This window comes from Trachurus japonicus, chromosome 20 (assembly GCF_045865225.1).
Source record: "Trachurus japonicus isolate A0001 chromosome 20, Traja_1.0".
Lineage (NCBI taxonomy): Eukaryota > Metazoa > Chordata > Actinopteri > Carangiformes > Carangidae > Trachurus > Trachurus japonicus.
This window is the reverse complement of record NC_140926.1, coordinates 18,402,609-18,415,243: the sequence shown is the minus strand read 5'-3', so window position 1 is coordinate 18,415,243 and position 12,635 is coordinate 18,402,609.

Genomic DNA, 12,635 nt, shown 5'->3' with positions numbered 1-12,635 from the left:
TCAATCAGTGCATATACGAAATAATCTCAGAATTGACGCCATGAATGTTGCCTTCTGGTCTGTAGAAGCCTTCATCCACTACTGTAAATTCACATCGAAATTGCATCGTCACAAATGGAAACAGAATGTAAGACGGTCAGCAGCTGGTCCACTGACTTATGACAACCTCAGATTAGAATAAGTAAATAGAAGTCCACCATGTTTTACACTTTACAAAGATGAGCACAACCAAATGGATGCTAATGGATGAAGTTGAAAGTAAATGGGCATCAACATGGCGAACCAGGTTGTTTCCAAAAGGCCATTTCAACACTGTGCCCATTTGTGTACCAATTTCAAAAACTTTTATTTTTTTCCAGTAAACACTTTTGAATTGAAATCTCTGAATTGGTGCAGTGGACCCTTTTAATAACAATAACAAAAATACATGAATTACTTTTAAAAAAGAAAACAAAGCAAAACAAAAAGCACTCTAACATGATTGGAATGAATGCACACCGTGATTCATTTGTCTGAAAACAGACCTCGTCCAGAGGTTAACGCCTCCGATGTTCAGCCACAGGGCAGCTGCTTGTTTGTGGGAGACAAAGTGTCAGAGTGCATCATGTCCAAGGTCCTGGGGAGAGGAGATACATCAGACACCCAACTGTAATGGCCTGTAATTAGAGCGCTGATTAGTAGAACTAATGACCCAATAAATGATCCTTCTCTCATATCTCAATGTCTTTGGAATGAGACCGGAGCGAGAGATGTGGGTGGGGGGCGAGCGAGCGGCGGAGCTGGACGGCGGCGGGGACCGCCCCCGCTCTCGTTAACCTAATTAACAGCTATACAGGTGAATAAGTGGCGATGGAAGACGACGAGGCTGCCCTGAGGTGTTTGGGAGAATTCGGGTGACAGCTGGGTAGCTCCTGTTGTCATTTTTAATATCGCATTTTGCGCAGGAGGAGGCTCTCGTGACAAAGATCCTCACAGGCAACAAACAAATTTGTCTTTTCCTTTGCTTTGGATTAAACCCTCTTCCCTCCCTTCTCGTCTGGCCGAGGTTTCGCTTCCTCTCTCTGTATTCTGCAGAGTGCTGCAGGCCACTGGGTAATAGGTGGCTAGGGGCACATCAAATGGGGAATAACAGTGGTGATTATCTTCTCTACCTCCTTGAAGTAATAGATGAAAGCATCACCATCATGTAATAGGCTACTTAAGCCTGTCAAGGCAGGAGAAATTTTTACCCCGTCCTTATTTGCCTGGCCCCTCTCTCTCTTTCTCTCCCCCCTCTTTTGTGGTTAAATATGCTTTGTCTGAATGTCCCTGATGAATAGCACAGGGCCTTTCTTCCTCCCTCTCCCCCTGACAAGATAATAAAAAACCACACGGGCGATGTGCTTTTAGTTCCCTTCAGGCTAAATCCCCGCAATCAAGAGTCATTTAAGATATGACACATCCAGGCGCTAAAGAGCAGTCTGGCCAGGCAGGAATAATCACACTGTTATCCATACTTTGACATCATTAATGAGGCGGAAGAAAGGGGAGAGAGGGACAAACCCCGAGGTGAGGAGGAGTAGAAGGAGGCAGATAAATGGGCTTGTTTTTCAGGGAGATCATATAGCTGATGTTTTGTGTGTGTGTGTGTGTGTGTGTGTGTGTGTGTGTGTGTGTGTGTGTGTGTGTGTGTGTGTGTGTGTGTGTGTGTGAGTGTGTGTGTGATCATATCACTTAGCCCTCTGCGGCCGCCTCAGCAGGAAGTGATGTTCGGCTGCTTCTGGAAGAGACAGGGCTAGTTGTTAGCAGCAAGCAATGTCAGTATGTTTGCAGCATTGATCAGAGAGAGAGAGACAGTGTTATCTTGTTAAGCGCTCACCTCTAATGGCTGCCGATGCCTCAGAGTTGGGTTTTTAATTTGCATTGAGCACCGCGCACTCGTATGGTAATCCTACAGCACCTGCTATATCTTTGCATAATTCTGCATAAAATCCTTATCTTACTTTTTCACGAGATGTGGAAAATGTCCTTTAAAGGCTCTTATTGTGGAAGACAAGCCGAACGTGTCAGAATCAACTTTGCAGAGCAGATAAAACTATCTAAATGCAAATAAACAGCATAATCGTGTCACAATCGATTGAGAGTTTATCATGCCACTGCTGCTGTGGGGAACATTGTTTTAAATCAGACGTCCTGCTTTGCTTGTATGATCACATCCTATTCTTACATTTTACTGTTTTTGCTTTGTTTGTTTGTTTTTTTTTAACACAACTATGCTCTGCCAGACATAAATTGTTATTCCTTTATTATTTCAGCGAAGGCAAATTTGAAACTAATGTGATACGCAGCAGGTCCTGAGCAGGAGTTTCCACCTGGTCTTTAATCTCTTTAATCCTCTGTAGCTCCTCTTGAGAGCAGGTGTTTCTTCTCTCAGCAGATACCAGTTCATATCACAGTCAATTATTTTTCAACTGTTAATATAATGTTATCAATAAGTTTCAGAGTTATAGTGTTTTCATCATGGAGGGCCCTTCACACTGGGAATGAGCCTGGTGTGCCTATAGGGGGTGTCCTGCCCTGGATGGATGAAGGGGCACCGCACCCACCACTGCTTTACGGCCGTGGTGTGAGCTCCCTCCCTCTGTCCTGGTCGGGCTGGTCCCTGTGGCGGCCCCCCCTTTTGGTTGTGCATCTGCTTAACTTCCCAATAATGCTTTCCTCACCTGGATCCTCAGTGCCCAGCCATATCTTAACGAGTGTATGTTTGCAGCGGTTTGTGCATACCTGAGTGAGTGAGTGGATGCGTGTGTTTGCGTGTGTGTGTGTGGGAGGAGTGTGTGGGAGGAGTTTTGTTTTGTTTTTAACTTGTAAAGCATGTTGTGTTGCTTTATAAATAAAATTTGAGTTAAAGCTTGAGTTATTCAACTTTAAGTTTTTTTGTTCTTTTATTAACTTAAACTTTATTGGCATCCGCTGACTCCGCCTCCAAACTCTCAGCTGATCTAAACATGGCAATAAGGTGGGGCATGTGTAGATCCTAAACTGGTGACCCACCTGTCACTCAAAGTTGCATGCCCTCAACTATGTTGAATACTAAAACTCCTAGTATACACTATATCACACTGAACCTTACTGAACCAAGTATTATGGCTGTGCAAAAATGGTTCATCAAGATTCTGAACTTAAGACTTGGATGTCAGGGGTTAAGCATGCTTCGATAGCTTCATATATGCATGGTAGAAGTGATGCTGATCTAATCATCTAATGTACGATGTGACTATAATGGGGGATCAGGGACCTTCAAAATTGAATTCTCTTCTCCAATGACTTGTCTTTCTTATTTTAAAACTTTAATCTCGCCTTGCCTATGATTTTAGACTGGGGAGAGACATGAGGCAGAGATACTGTCTGCGCTGAAAGAGACAAACATCTAAAAACAAGTTCAGCAGCAGTGCAACACAGGCAATAAAGACACTTCAAACCTCTTAGCAATTGAGGTAAAAGACAGGAAACAGATATTTTTACGTAAATTCAATGACGTGCAACTTCTGGGGATATCATTATCTCTGATGGCTATGATGGATAAACAACTTCTCATCTCAGTGTTATTATGTTTAAGTTTTCTTCAGTATCAAACTAACCGAGTGACAGTTCTCTGGACGGCTACATTGCAAAAAGGGTTGTATACTTTCAATGATGCCAGAATATAGAGGCAAAAGCATGTGACTTATCTTATTTATGTATTTATTTTTAATAAATATGTATACATTTTTATGTTGCATTACTTTTTTTGTAAATGTTGTGTAAAATGTTATTGGAGGGATGGGATCTATTTTATTTCTGGTTTGAACTTTTGACAAAGAAGTTGGACCTCAGTGACTGCGATTCTCACACTGTTTTCATGGTGTTTAGAGAAAACTTTGACACCCTTTTTTGTTGAATATTTTGATATATTACTGTTGCAATAATGTCAAAGCAATGTTAAAGCATGTCATTAAACCAAACTTTTGCCTTCTTGCAGTAATGGCAACATTATATATCCAAGTCCTTTCATCTATCTTCTTTCAGGATTAGGTCTTAGACTCTCAGATGCGCCCTCAGATGTGGTAACTGATCTGAAGACGGTGTTGTTATTTGCTGGACTCAGCTGGTGCTCATTTGATGAACAATATTTGTATCTATTCAGAGCATCTGGGAAGAGAAAGTAGGTTAAAAACACATTTCAGTCCAGCACATTCAGGCAGCAACATCAGAAAAGAGAAAGAGAGAGGGATGAAGGCACAGATCTGAAATGAGAGATGTACTAATGCAACTGGCAGCGTGTTTTGTTTTTGTGCACGGAGCACTCTCACTCACAATGGCCTCCCCGCGTGTGACCGAGGGAGCTCATCAGCAAAAAGTGAAAGCATTAATTACCTGAATAATGGCAGCTGGCGTGGCACTTTTTGAAAAATTCTCCCTCTTTCAACCTACGTGTGAGAGAAGAGATTTCAAAGCTTATTGGACGGGGAGCAATTTGATGCAGCCTATAAAAACCATTATTTTCTACATAGTTGACAGAACTGCAAGATGATATGATTGAAGAGATTTAATGGTGCCTCTTTCAACGATAACAGTTCCCAGTTTATTTGACCGAAATTACCTTTTAGCAATGTAACAAAGAAAATCTTCCCTTGTTGCGCTGCTCAGGGGCAATTGTCGGTTGTTGCAGAGCAGATTTGTACAATCTGACTCCATCTTTTGTTCATAAGAGTTTGTGATTGCTACTTCCTGGTCTCTCCTGCTTATTTCAAATCAAATTGGCTTTGCAGTGTTGCAATTTCATTCCAAGACAAACAGTTTTTAAAGAACTAAAAAAAGAAATAATTTCATCTTTTATTTTTTTTAAATATGGGATTTCACCAATGGAATCTGGGTGGAAACAGCTCTAAAATACTGGAGGCAATAACTACGTCTCTCCTCAAATAAGTCATTTCAGATGGTGTATATCTCATCTAAAGAAACAAAGCCAGTTATGTTCCCCCAAACAGAGAGAGAAGGGACAATAGCATCAAACTCCCACTAGAACTGCTGTGTGAAATAAAGCGTGCATCTCAAGCTGCCACCATACCCCAGCCCCACTGTGTTGTGTAACCGCTCATTACGTGGCCGGGGTTTCAACAGGCGCCCCGAGACGTGTCACGCTGTTGCAGGTACCGAAGGCCTGCATAGTTTAAATGGAGGGAAAAGTATGAAGACTTGTAATGGTGACAGTTCTCAGAGGACACTGCCACCTTTATATATGACAACATGTATTTTCACCTTTAAGAGATGTTCACAATACAGTCTTGACCCTTTTATTTTTAGTGCTACACCTGGGGCCCATTTCAGGAAGCAGGTTTAGTGAAAGCTCTGAGTCTGTTAACCCTGAAATGAGGGAAACAGTGGGTTTTCCATTTCAGAAAAGGAGGTAACTCAAACCATGGAAAGAGGAGTAACTCCAGTCCATTTCAGAAAGAAAGGTAACTGAAGCTCAGTCCTGTATTGCGCTCTGACGTTCACGCGCATGAACACGAGAGTGCGCCCCAGGCAAATTCAATACAGGACTGTTTAGGCTGTAAAATGTCCTAAATTACATCGTTTCGAGTAAACTCTGGACTATATCCCTTCAGGACACTCAGATTGCAGTGGACAAGCAGTATACGGAGATTACAAGTTTGTGTAGTTTTATGGACTTTTTGTGTTGGGCGCTATTGACTCTCAAATAAGGATTTTGTTGAACTACGAACCGGCCTCCGGGTCTCCAGGTGCACTTTGATGAATAAAAAACTACTCCGGAGTATTCATCAGCATGAGGGTGAAATTCATGTTTTGGTGAATTATTCCTTTAAGGGCAATGTGAAGCAACAACCTGCAGGTGTGTCAACCTGCAGCAACAACCTGCAGCTGTGTTAATGTTTAGGCAGGAAACAAACCTAACCCCAAGGCAGTGTAGGCCTAAACTGGAAACTGGTTTAAAGAGTTACTACACACACAGAGACACACACAAACAAAACAAAACAAAAAACACTATGAATAAGAGGGAAAGCAGGGCTGTGCAGAATCTGGGCAAGATGGACACGCAGCCAAAAATGACAGCTAATAATCACAAGGGGAAAATCCATCAGAGAAATGAGGTGAAAACAGGAGGACTGAGTGGATTAACAATGAACTGGCAGAGAGCGGAGGGAGGGAGAGAAGGTCTTTCAGCTGCAGCAGGTGGGAGTGGCAATCAGGGCAGATGAGGTGCAGGTGTGTCAGGAGGTCTGGGGGGGTGGGGGGGGATGAGCAGTGAACAGCAAAGCCCATCCTGCAGGCACACACACATGCAGGGAGAGACAGACAAGAGAAGGCTGAAGGGAAAAGAAAACACGAGGGGGAAAAAGAAAACAAAACCCAACAAGTCGATCAGGGGGTTATTCCGTCAAAGTAACTTAACAAAGCTAAGCTCACCTGAGAAAGCCAGGTTTAAACTAGCACCAACTCCAATTAAGCCTCAAGTCGCTCCACTAACACAGTCCTGACTTATCTAGTCAAGGCTAACTCAAGACAGACTTGCATAGTCTAGATTTGTGTACGGACCCTGGGTATATGAGAAGCACAAATGAATGAATGGACAAATTATGATCAAATAAGCCACAGAGTCATTTCATAAAGTTTTTATAAATTTTCAGGTGAGGAAGTGACCGTTAGGACTCCACACGTGTTGTCAGAATATACAAAATTGACAACATTTTTCATCCAAGTTTATACACGTTGCTTGGTTGGGAATTTGTATTGGTATTAGGTGCTGCTGGTGTTGCTACAGTATCTAGAAGCAGCAGGAAGTGATGGCATGATTGACTAGGGTTACCAAAAACTTGCTCTTGAGTCAGTGATGCAGTATTTCTCTGTTATTTTAGGGGAATATTGTCGAGAGACATGTATCCCCCCAACATAGGTGCCAGCATACTGTGCACACACTCAGAATGTGTTGAAAATGTGCTCAGATGTTGGAATCAGTCTGGTGGAACAATACAAAAAAAATACAGCTTCAAAAAGTCAGAGCTTCTTTGTGACATGTTGTGTGTTGCATAGCATCATCATGTATCATGCTGTAGATGTCTCCTCCACAGAGTTCTGCAAAGAAGTGATCAGTCCTGGGAAATCCATCACAGTGTTTCTATTCACCACCGACATCTGTCACCACACGTATCATCACAAACTTAAGATTTATTCACACTTCTGATTGCACAATATAAGATATTTTGCCATTATCTCATTGTCGTGTACCTGCGTCACATCCTGCTGTCCTGCTTTTGATCGTTAAATAGAGCCCTGGGTCTCCAAGAGCAACCACAAACAAGCCTATTATCCATCTGCTTTGAAGCTCATCAATTGTTCTGCCTGTCCATTAACCAAGCATGGAGGAACGTGCTATTATGAGACACATGGCTTCCCTGTCATTTTCCCTTTTCATGTGAAAGATATACCATAATCAACAGGCACTAAAATGCTGAAAAAAAACCCCACTCTGCTCTGAGGGAATAAACCACCCCCAACCCACTGTCATCAGTAGACGGGGCTAGCATTAAAGCCTTGTTAGCATTTGTGCCAGTGCCCATTAAGTAAATTATTCTGTGAGTGCAATTAGGAGTGTTAAATTCAGTTAGTGGTGGGGGATTGTTATCTTAGACAATGTGTGTGATATTTCCCTGCCTCATCTGTTAGGGATCACACAAAATCTGGAACATCTTCGCACAAGGTGAAGAGTGTTAACATATGTGCACAAATACAACAGAGGGTGCAAAAACAATAAGTATAATGAAGCCTGGTTGCCAAAAAAAAAAAAAAAAGGTATTAATGTAGGCATCTGGGAGTGGGCAGCTAGAGGTCACAACATGGCTGAGGCATGTAATGAAACAAACGGACCAGTGGAGCATGGACATGACAAGCAACAGCAGGTAACCGGTGAGCAGGAGGCGGGCGGCTGCAGAGAGCGGACGACAAGGACTGGTGAGTTAAAAACAGATGAATCTCATGGCCCGCTGGGAATCAAGGTAGTCCAACAAGGTATGACTTCATGGCACAGAGAGAGGGAGCGAGAGACACCACAGAGCACAGCGGAGAAAATATCAATTTTAACACTGTAAATTCTCGAGAATATCATGAACAGACAATGGCTGTTGGGTTAACATAAAAAGGGTACAGATTCTCTTCCTCTACTTTTTTAAAGCTTGTCTCAGCGTAGTTTGCATTAAAAAGCTTAAAGGTCCCATGTTGTACGGAGATGGATTTACATGTGTGTTTGATCATGAAGCAGGTCTAGGTTCTATATGATATCAAGGATCAAAACCTCGGTCCACAGAGAAATGGAAATAGAGTGTATTCAGAAATTGAGCATTAGAACAGGCCATAGGATTTCTGCAACTTTGTGATGTCACAAACCACGCCCCACTCACCTGGACCCACCATCCAACTTGCAATCTTAGGTTTCTTCATATAATGCTGGTTGTTACTAGAGCTGCATGGAGAATCAGGACACAGGTTTGCTTGTTTTATTTGTTGTTGTTTTTTTTTGCCAACATTATGGATATTAACACTACATAACAGTGGAAGTAATATGGAACCTTTATAAGCCCAACCACACCAGAAGAATACAGAGCACATTCCAGTGTCCTTGCTAATAATTATGCTGCAAAGCCAACTTTATTCATTATTCCATCACTGCTGGCTTTGTCACACAATTTATAAAGCTAGAAATAAGCACCAATGGGTTGTTCTGACCCACTGTTAGCGTTGGGTCACTGGATTGAAACAACCCCTCATCTTGGTTGGTTTTTCCATTATTGGTGCTACTGTGCACTGACCTCATGCTGGCTCAGTCTTAACCCGGGGATTTTTTAGTGTGCACGGCCTAAATTAGCTACTTTTATTTACATATTTGGAGCGTTTTGTTGACAAGTCGGTCTTCTTCTAGTCCTTCATACTTTGTGCTATTTCAACAATTCATATATCAAAACGTGCAGCTTTTTTTGAACTTTATCGGCATTACTTTTCTCTTTTTAACTATTTATACTTTTTCAAATATTTAACTTTTTCACAAAAAATCTCACATTCATCAAAGTCTCAACCTCTCTTCTTCACAACTCCACTGTAGTGTAGGGGTTAGGGTGAATGTTTGCCAACCCTAAGGTCACTGGTTCGAATCCAAGGGAAGAACTCTTGTTATGTTATGTTGAATTCTGCTCTCCTCCCCCGCCTTCAATTGGTTACAGGTGTTTGTTATCTCCTTGATTACTCGTACCAGTTTGCAGCACATCATCACATTACAATGAATGACAACAGGTTTGAAAGCAGTGTGCTCTCTGTAGCCGAGTGGCAGAGTAAAGGTTTAGTGATCATATGGTCATGGGTTCGATTCCTGCCTCAGTCTTTTCACTTCATTGCTTGACTTTTGATTCCAATTATTCAGCTGTAATTGGACAGTCTTTGATTCCTCATAGTATAAAGCTCATTGTAACTCAGGTTCTCTGTGGCCATATGGTTAGTGCTCAGCCTGAAATTCACAGACATTTTCATTCTAAGTCATTCAAGCTTGACTCTCAAGCTTTCTTGATGTTGACAGTGTGCAGATCATTAACAGACAACAGTCTCTACAACTGTGTGTGCACTGTGGCCTAGAGGCAGAGTGGAAGTCTAATGACCATGAGGATGTGGGTTCGATTCTGACCTTGGTCAAACATTTGTATGGTGATCACAGCTTGCACTATTTGCTAATTCTGCAACAGCATTCAGTTGCTGTCAGCAGTCACACCATTTCCATTCTTGGAAATGCTTTTTCTAGTTAGTGTGACTGCTGAAGCAGTCACACTATTGTTCTTCTGTTTGGCCATTTTCTTCCGCCTTTTTACGGTCTTCTTCTAGTCCTTCATACTTTGTGCTATTTCAACAATTCATATATCAAAACGTGCAGCTTTTTTTGAACTTTATCGGCATTACTTTTCTCTTTTTAACTATTTATACTTTTTCAAATATTTAACTTTTTCACAAAAAATCTCACATTCATCAAAGTCTCAACCTCTCTTCTTCACAACTCCACTGTAGTGTAGGGGGTAGGGTAACTGGTTGCCAACCCTAAGGTCACTGGTTCGAATCCAAGGGGAGAACTCTTGTTATGTTATGTTGAATTCTGCTCTCCTCCCCCGCCTTCAATTGGTTACAGGTGTTTGTTATCTCCTTGATTACTCATACCAGTTTGCAGCACATCATCACATTACAATGAATGACAACAGTCTTGAAAGCAGTGTGCTCTCTGTAGCCGAGTGGCAGAGTAAAGGTTTAGTGATCATATGGTCATGGGTTCGATTCCTGCCTCAGTCTTTTCACTTCATTGCTTGACTTTTGATTCCAATTATTCAGCTGTCATTGGACAGTCTTTGATTCCTCATAGTATAAAGCTCATTGTAACTCAGGTTCTCTGTGGCCATATGGTTAGTGCTCAGCCTGAAATTCACAGACATTTTCATTCTAAGTCATTCAAGCTTGACTCTCAAGCTTTCTTGATGTTGACAGTGTGCAGATCATTAACAGACAACAGTCTCTGCAACTGTGTGTGCACTGTGGCCTAGAGGCAGAGTGGAAGTCTAATGACCATGAGGATGTGGGTTCGATTCCGACCTTGGTCAAACATTTGTATGGTGATCACTGCTTGCACTATTTGCTAATTCTGCAACAGCGTTCAGTTGCTGTCAGCAGTCACACCATTTCCATTCTTGGAAATGCTTTTTCTAGTTTCTCCTTCATCTTCCGGCCAGACTTCGGTCCGCTACTAGTCCTGCAACTCGAAGAGTTGCAGGACATATTATATATCAAAATGTGCGTCCTGATCGGGATCAGTGTGCTATTACTTTTCTCAACAGTGTACGAATTTTTCGCGACGTAAGTCGCGAAAAACTACGCAAAATTTTGCATGTAAGTCAATGGGACGGACGGGAAAAAAAGAGCGAAAAAGACCAATCATTGGAGTTTAACAAACGTCTACTGCTCAGGCATACTTTCACCTAGAGACTCCATTTAAACTTTAAACAGTAGACACAAGTCTTGTGTATTGTCGTATTACTCCACGTTTTGATAGGTCATATAGTTTTTGATCAATCCATGATCAATGACCATGAGCATTTTTGGAGAAATTATGAGATTATAATGGGTGTGTATTGCATGGAATGTTCGTGTCAGAGTGCGTGACATCATCGGTTAGAGTGGGAGAAAGTGAAGAAACATTCTGTATTTTTTCTGGATAAATTGCCACCACGGCCACAATTTACACTCTACAGACATAATTTTTTCAGAATTTGTAAGACAAACTTGTTATCTCTCATGTCATGTGCTCAAAATATCAGAGAGACTTACAGAATTGACAGAATCAGCCTCTGAGTGCGGCCACGTCTGTCTCTGCTCCTCATTGAGTCCAATACAAATATTTTCTGAGAGGAGCAGAACGGCCTGATGTTTTAAAACTGCCAGCGTCGCCAAAATATTTACTGTAGAAACACCAAATCGTACCGAAATTTTCAGTAAGTCCTTAGAGCAACGTTGATCTGTGTTTTGTTCTGATAGGAGTTACCGTTTTGTCATGCTAAGCCTAATTGTGAGGCCGGTTTAGAGGCAGAAAATGGCTGTTTTTCTCCACGTTTCTGTCTGTCTCAGCCTGCGGGGGCCCCTATCGCCGTGGTAACCTCTTTGATCCTCAGGCCAGAGCTCGTTAACTTCATAAACAATCCACCTGGCGCTCGTTTAAATGTTTATAAACACAGACACAGCTAAATCAGACTGACACAGGATGCAGCTCATAGTCACACACACAGACTCTAGAACCAGCTTCATGTGATTACAGTTACACACACACACACACACACACACACACACACACCTACACACACACACACACACACACACACACACACACACAGTTAACCTAATGTGGTTACAGCTCCTCCATATCAGTGCTTATAGAAAGATGATCATGTGTCTGTCTGATCAGCTCTGTCTTGACCTTAAGATCGTGGGTTTGATTCCCATGTTGACAGAGATCGCACAACCCGCAGTAGCTCCCGTGGCCCATTCAAAATTTCCCGAGAGGAAATTTTCTAGTTCATATTATTGTTTGGTTTTGTTTTTTTGAGTGAATTGGTCTGGGGTGGCACGGTGGTGCAATGGTTGGCACCCTTGCCTCCAGCAAAAGGTTGTGACCTTCTTGGGTTGAGTTTGCATGATCTACTGGCCATAGTCCAAACACATGCACAGTAGGAAGTCTAAATTGCCTGCAGTTTGTAAATGTGTGTGTTGGTTGTTCATCCCTATGTCAGCCCTGCGATAGACTGGTGATGTGTCGAGGGTGAACACACCCACGCCCTATGTCAGCAGAGTCTGGCTACAGCCCCCCTGCAGCCCTTTGCAGATAAGCAGTATAGATAATGATTGGTCTGTTTGCATTTAGTTGGGTCGGGTTGGTTTGATTGGGTTTATTTGATAGGGTTGGGTACAACTTTGGTTTAGTTGGGACAGCAGGTTTGGGTTTGGGTCAAAGGTTGGGGTTGTGGGGGGCCACCGCCATTCAGACATCCCACCAGTCCAACATAGGCCTCTAATTGTCTAAA